Source organism: Equus quagga, chromosome 9 (genome assembly GCF_021613505.1).
Source record: "Equus quagga isolate Etosha38 chromosome 9, UCLA_HA_Equagga_1.0, whole genome shotgun sequence".
In the NCBI taxonomy this organism is placed as follows: domain Eukaryota; kingdom Metazoa; phylum Chordata; class Mammalia; order Perissodactyla; family Equidae; genus Equus; species Equus quagga.
This window is the reverse complement of record NC_060275.1, coordinates 67,417,284-67,425,167: the sequence shown is the minus strand read 5'-3', so window position 1 is coordinate 67,425,167 and position 7,884 is coordinate 67,417,284.

Sequence of the window (7,884 nt, the reverse complement as noted above, 5' to 3'; positions counted from 1 at the left end):
TGATGTGTGACCTTGGGCAAGTAGCTTAGCTTCTCTGTGCCTCAATTTCTTCACAGGTTAGATGAGGATAACATTGGGAAGTTGGAAGGAATAGATGAGTCAACTCAGTCACATATAAAATGCTTAGAACTGCCTGGCACGACGGAGTAAATTTCAGCCGTTGTTATTATTATTGACCTTAACATAGAAAAGATCAGAATCTCATGTTCCAGGTTAGTCTTCCCCATCAGACTGGGTGCTCCTAGAGGGAAGCAGCCAGTCCAAGTCTGCCCGGGGACCTCAGTTCCAACAGCAGGCTGGCCTCCAAGTCAGACTTTAATCTGGGTTTGCTGACTGACACGATTCTCAGCTTCAATTCCAGGATTTGGTTGTCGCCAAGATTCTATTCTTGGTTTCTGGGATTTTTGAGGAGCTGCCAAGCCCCAGCTGGAGGAAGGGGCCTCGCCCCTGCCCATCCCACCCTCCCCCTGACTTCACACCACGCGCTGAAGATGCCTCCTCGGTCCACAGAGAAACTCCAGTTGTGGGTCCAGCCTTCTATAGAGGTTGTGGCCACGGGCATAAAGTGGACAATTATTGAGTGCCAACTGTAAGGCCCATTCCAGGCACTTGGACACAGCAGTGCCCTCCCAGACCTCACATTCTTGCAGAGACTAGAAACCCTGGGGAAGTGGCCCCTCCTCAAAGCCTCCCGCGCCTCTGGACTGCCTCCTCCCCAGGGTTCAGGAGATGGGAGCAGATAGGAAGTTAGAACATCACCTACAAACCCAGTCCTTGCACCCTCCGCCCCCCACCCCCAATAAAAGAGTAGCCCTGAGGAAGGGACTGTGAATGCAGTCCAGAATAGGGGGCTGTGGGGGACATCCGGCACCCTCCCCAGCTCCCATTCCCAGCTCCCAGAGGCCCCGTCGGGAGGCCGGCCATGGGACCTGTCCGTGGTGCTGAACTCTGGGGCTGCAATGTAGCTGCACTGCCCACTGGGTCTCCTCCTTGCCTTCTTAGAAAAGTGCCTCGGGGCCCAGAGAGGGCTAGTGGTTTGCCTAGGACTGCACAGCAGAGCAGAGGCCAGGCCCTGGGGCGGTGCCCCAAACTACCAACCTGTAAAACTCAGCAACCTCTGCCTCCATCCCAGGCTGTCCTCATTTCTCCCACCCTGAACCCCCAGCAATTGTGGGGTCCCCTGATGGCTGTTCAAGGCCTGGTTGGGTACTAGAGGGAGGGGCAGTGTTCTGGGCTGCACCGGCCCCAGGAGGGCATTAGGAGGGGCAAATTCAGAGAATTCTCACTCACACACGTACATTGTATGGTTAACAGCTCAAACTCCATCCAGACGGTCTGGCTTCACACTCTGCCTCTACTCCCTACACACTGTATGACCCTAGACAGCTTGCTTCATTACTCTGTGTCTCAGTTTCCCCACCTGAAAAATAGGGATCACCCAGCACGTACCTCATAGGGTTACTGTAAGGATGGTATGAGCTAAGACTTGTGAAGTCCTAGAAATGTTAAATTTAAAAACAGTTTTTTTGTACACAAAGCCTTGTATACATACTCAAATATGCAGAGGTCTGTCTGTCTCCGTGTTGGAGACACAGTTTCTGGTGCACCCCCTGCCATGCACACACCTGCCCTCCCACATGCACACGATCCCCTCCACTTGCACCCACACCCCTTTTCTTAAATTACCTCCTCCCCAGGGCCACCAGAGGTGAGCATTTACACAGCCGTCTGGGGCTCGTCCCCTCATGAATAATGCATGCACCTCATACATATGCAAGTAGGGGCCTGCGGGGCATTGGGGGAGGGGCGGCCCGGAAGGAGGGTGTGTGCTTGTGTATGTGTGCGTGTGTGTATCTCCCCCTCCCACACACCCACCTCCTGTCTCAGTGGGCACTGAGTGAGGGTGAGTTTGCCAGCAGGCATTTTTGTGTGTTTGTGCCTGGGTGTGTATTGGGGTGCTGTGTCCAGGCAAGGATGTCCGTGAGGTTGTGTCCTGCGGTGTGTGGATGTGTACACAGGTCCACAGCAGCTTTGTGCACTGGGTGGAGCACAGGGAACCCAAAGTGGTCTCTGGATGTGTGGGTCCAAGTGCCCCTTGGCGGGGGCTGTGAGCACACGTGTGCTTTTCTGGCCTGGGAGTCAGGGCGTATTTTTGTGCATGGGTGCGAGCATGGAACTTCTCGGAGAAGAAAGGAAGCTGGGTTCAGTAAATCATCCTAGGCTGCCCCTTGGGGACCTGAACTGCCTGCCAACGTCTCCCCCTCCCCTCCCTGGTTAGCTCCCCAACTCTGCACACAGACCACATTTCACATCGCCATGCCCAGGTTCCACACTGCCAATCACATGGATAGGACCCTTGCTGTACCCATGGGACACACATGCAGCCGCATACCCCAGACTCAGAGGCCGACATACACACACACACAGATTCATAGTGACATTAACAAAGAGAGACAATATGGGCAACTTAGAAGGCAGGCAGCACGTCTTCTGTACAAAGACACACACCCACAGCCTCAGGCTCCCAACATAAACCCCTCGATGAGGCCACACAGTTAGACACAGTCTCTCACACACACTCACACAAGGTGAGGCCAGCCCCTGGTGCAGACCAGGCTGGATAAAGGTGGCCTTGGTAACTGGTGGGTACACATCATTTTGCCACCTGCTGATGTGGCCCCTGGCACAAGTTTCCTGACAAAGACAACCTCGGTCACATTAGACTCACAGAGGACCCCAGCATCCCCCCCCCTCCATGGGCACAAACCCTCTCCCAGCACACACACACACACACACACACACACAAAGCTCCCACCTCCTGTGGGAGGTACCTTCCATGTGGGAATGTCCATAAGCCATCAAGGCTGCTGGGTTCTGGGGTCCCATGGTCTGCCCACCTCTCCCTCCCTGCCCTTCCCCCACATCCCCTGCTGGGGCCCAGTGCCAATCCTTCCTCTGGCTGGCTGTCTCCCATTAATGCTGCCTAGAGGAACAAAGCCCCACGTGCAGCAATGGGGGTCACTCCTGCCCAGGCAGGGCCTGGGGTCCCAGCCTCCGACTTCCCAGTGCCTGTGCCCCTAAACCAAGCTAGGACTTCCACACGTGTCCACATGGACAGACGGCACTGAAGGGGTGAGGCAAGAATCTGTGTCTCGCTGTGAGGACATGGTCAGATGAGGAGGTGCTGGGGATGGCCCCCCTCTTGGGACTGGGTGCCCTCATGGGTCCTGGGGATCCATAACTGGGGGCTTTAGGGGGCTCCCACCCAGCATTCACCTGGGAGACCCAGTGCACTCCCTGGGAGAAGGGACAGCACCCCAACTTCAGGTCTGAGGGAACAAGGACCACCTTGGGATGGAGTCCCCTAGAGCCTCCTCCCTGAGTCAGGAGGTGGTGACAGGACCTGGGCCAAAAGGACAGGGAGACCACAGGGCGCTGCTTCCCCGTGGCCGTGGCCGTTCACTCTCAGCGCAGACCCCCTTCCATCCGGTTCAGGCTGATCTGGAGGGCCCCCTCCCAGCTGCAATCCAGCCTGGATTCCTCCATTCATCTGCAAATTGGGAATCCCCACTTAAAATCCTGGGGTGTCTCAGACACCGGGGTGCTCTGTTCCAGAGTCGCCCATGCAGCATCTGAGTGCCCCTTTCTTCTCGCTAAACTCGAGGTGCCCCTCCTGTAGCCTCGGTCCCCAGTTCTCCCTCCTCAATTCTGAGACCCACCTCCAACCTGGCCCCCTCCCCACCGTGAGGTCGTCTCCGCATTCCCCGGACAACCTTACCCCCAAATCCGTGTCCCCCTGACATTCCCAAGCCCCCTCCCAGTTTGCGTTCCCTCCCCAACCCGGGGCTCCCCTCCCCCTCTCAGCCCCCTTCCCATTCTGGGGGCTTCTCTCTATCGCAGGTCCCCTCCCCAATCCCCGGCTCCGCCTCTAATCCCGAGGACTTCTCCTCCAACGCCGCCCCTTCCCCACGACGGACTCCCACCTGGCTTCTATCTCGGATGCATCCCGGGGCGGTCGCCCGGCACAAAGGACGCTCCTGCTCAGCTCTGCTCTCACGGCGCGGGGTCCGGCCCCTGCGCCCTGCGCTCGGCTCGCCCCAGCGCCGCCTCAGCGCTTATAAAGGGGCCACGGGGCTGCTCTGCGCATGCGCCCCTGCCAGCCCGAGGCCTCCGGCTGAGCGCGGGAGGGGACTCCCCCTGCCCAAAACCCTCTCCCCATTCCTTCGACCGCTAACTCCACCCAGCAAAGACTGCGCCTGACTTCCCCGCATTCACTTCGCCCCAGGAGCCACGTTAAATGTCCCCAGACGCCCCACGGCGGGGACTGCCCCATCTTGCAGATGGGGAAACTGAGCCCCAGGGAGACAAGCCGCTCCCAAGGTCATGCAGAGGGGAGGGCAGAACTGGGATTCTAACCTTGGCCTGGCTGACTCTCCAGGGCTCGCACTTGAAGCAGTTTGGGCTACAATGACTGCTGTATCCCATGTACGGAGAGGGAGCTGAGGTGCAGAGAGGGGACGAAAATCCTTGGGTCACACAGCTGGTAAGAAACTGGTAGGGTGGAAGCCCAGGTGTGTCACACCCAGAGCTGTTTCCACTAGCTCCAGCCAGACGTGTCTTCATTCATTCAATCATTCCTTTGTCCACTCAGCATTTCTGGAGCACCTGCTGTGGAGCAGGTCCTGTTGTCACAGGAATACTTTTGCTTTGAGCAGGTGGCATGTGGGTGTCTTTGCAGGGAGACCCCAATTGTAAAAGGCGTAGATCCACACAATGGAATATTACTCAGCCATAAAAAGGAATGAAGCTGTGACACATGCTACAACCTGGATGAACCTCAAAAAGCTTCACGCTGAATGAGAGAAGCCAGACACAAAAGGCCACATACTGTGTGGTCCCATTTATATGAAACATTCAGAACAGACAAATTTAGAGGTGGAAAGTAGATTGGTGGTTTTCCAGGGGCTGGGTCGGGGGGGATAGGAAATGACTCCTAAAGAGGACGGGATGATGAAAATGTTCTAGAACTAGATAGAGGTGATGGTTGTACAATAATATGAATACACTGAATGATACAGTTTTAAAATGGTAAATTTCATATTCTGTGTATTTTACCACAATGAGAAATGGCAGTGAGAGGGGACGAAAACTTAAAGAGATGAGGCCCTCGCGCCACCGTCCTTCCTTAGTCTCTCAGCTGAGAATGGGCTGCCCTGGGCAGAGGGTAGTATGCTCCACCCAGTGTCCTGCATCTGTGTGTGTGTGTGTGCATGTGTTTGTGCATCTCTGAGGAGCAGACTCAGTATGGTGGGGGCACAGACAAGCAAGGGACAAGATAGTTTCTTCAGAATTACAAAGAGAGTGTAGGAGCGAGGGGAGACCTCAGAGGAGCAAGGTTGCCACAGGCTTCTGTACGTGTCAGTGTCTCATGCGTGTAGACTCAGTTGCTGGTCTGGGGGCAGGCGAGTGCGAACCCCTAGGGCCAAAGTGACACACCAGGGAGCTCTGCTTCCTGTCCAACGCCTGGTCACAGAGGAAGAGCGGAGGTCAGGGATCATGCAGATCTGAGTGTCTGCAGGTGACAGGCTGGTGTGAGGGGCGTGGTGGTTGCAGCAGTGGTGAGTGACAGCGGCGTCTGAGTGTGGTTGTGTGATGTGCGTGGGAGCCAAGCAGCTTGACCTCCACAAGTCCAGGATTCAAAACCCCTCTCTGCCACCTTAACAGAGTGACTCTGGGCCAGCCATTCCATCTTTCTGTGCCTCAGTTTCCCCACCTAAAACAGGGATAATTAAGAGTCCCTACCTTACAAGGTTGCTGGGAGAATGAAATGGGAAGTAAACACAAGAGATGGGGGCTGCTATGTGCTGCTGCCCACTTTCCAACTGGGGAAACTGAGGCTTGGGGAGATGAGACCACCTACCTGAGGTTGCACAGTATGGGTAGGGGCTGAGTAGGAGCCCAGGTCTGTGGCCTCAGAGCCAAGCTGACCTCCACCCCAACCGTCCCCATCCCTCTACTCCCCCCTCCGCCCTACCCCCTAGCCCCCCTGGCTGGTGCCAGGGCTGAGCTTAGAGGGGCTGGCCTGGGGCCCGGGGACGGCGGTTGCCGGGGGCTTGAATGAGGCAACCTTGCCTGGGAATCTGCTGGGCTCAAAGAGCTATTTATAGGCCTGCCTTGGGATTGGGCAAGCACCCCCCCCCACCCCCAGCCCTGAGTGCCTCCTCTGTCCCCCCAGCACTGGGGCCTCGGCCAGGGGCTGCTGCAAATCAGGGGAGGGAGCAGGGGAGGAGGCTGTGGGCCAGGGCAGGAGTGGGGAGGCTGGACCCTCCAGGAGAGCTGGATCTCAGGGGTGGACAACATCCCCCAAAGTGCCTCTCAGCATACCCAAGGTGACACACAGACATGGCAGATGCATTCACATTCACATTGGTTACACACAATTTCACCAACAACGACTGACACACAGTCACATCTCAGACACAGTGACAGCACAGGTGGCTCATATACAATGATGCCCAGCAAGGCCACATATAAGTCACACAGGCCGCACACAACCTCACCCTTCACACACAAGTCATGCCTCTGCACAACCAAACTCACAGCGGTGAGCCTGGGCGCACCTGAAGTCCCTTCACACTCAAACACACCCACCCACCACAATTCACATTCAGCGCAGCTTAGCCTTCCTGGCAGCCACAAACAGCCCACATTTGCTCCACATTGTTCACACCCAACCACATTTACAGCCATGGGCACACCTACAGACAGCCAGCACCCGACCACGATCGCTTGGCACCATGTTGACGACACAGAGACGTACAGTCCTCGCAGGGCCACACTCACAGCCACTCGTGCTCACCAACCAACACACCCAGTGCTGGCCCTCAGTCTTCCCACAAGAGTTCACCTCAGTCCCTTCACACCTGGCCACCCACTCCCACTCCCGTTTTCGCCTCCCCTCACACAGGCTCCCACCCTGCCGGGACCGACAAGTCCAGCTGGCACCAAGGGAGCGTCTGTCTGCTCTGAGCCAGACCCTGTGGACCCAGGCAACCCCAGAGGAGAAATCAGACCTGGGGCTGCCCCAAAGAGGGCCGCTGGCTGGGGGCCCTGTCACACCCCCCACTGCAGACTCTCCGTTGCATCCACTCTTCAGCAGAAACCAAGGCTCGAAGCTAGCCAAGGGCCTTTGCCTGCCCTGCTCCGGGGTGACAAGCTCCTGGGACGTGGGACCTGTGTTTTGCCATGGGTGGGGCTGCCTCCCCAGGGAGAGTCCTCGCTGACCCACGCTTGCTGTGTGAGTTTAAATCCCTGAGCCTTTCTGAGCCTCCATTTCCTTTCCTGAGAAATGCAGAACTCGTCCTGGTGGAGGGAACTCCAGGGTCAGACCGGGCTTTGAATCCCAGTCCCCCTGGGTGACCTTAGCCAAATGATTTTGCTTTTCTGTGCCTCAGTTTCCCTCAGCAAAAGAGAGTTGCAGCTCCTGGCTCTTCTGAAGCTCCCTCTGCCCCATCCCCTGGGGTGAGGGGAGAGGGAGTGCCTAGTCTCTCCTCACTCAGGCAAATGAATGGACCACTTTTGGCTGCCCTGCTGGGAGCTTAGAGCAGCTAATTCCCTGGAGAAACAGGAGGCTCTTTCATGCCCAGGCGCCAGTGGGGTGAGGAGGCGGGAAGAGGGTACTGGAGCTGGCCTGATCCCAGTGGGCAAGAGGGCTCCATGCCAAGACCAGGAGTGGCGTGGGGAGCCCTGGAGCCATCCATATCCTCCCTGAGGGACCTTGGCCCAGTGGCCACATCCTCAGCTGTAAAATGGCGGTGACACGGACCAGCACAGCAGGTTTAATGAGCCAGTGGATGGAGACAAAACGTGGCTTCCAGTCAAACA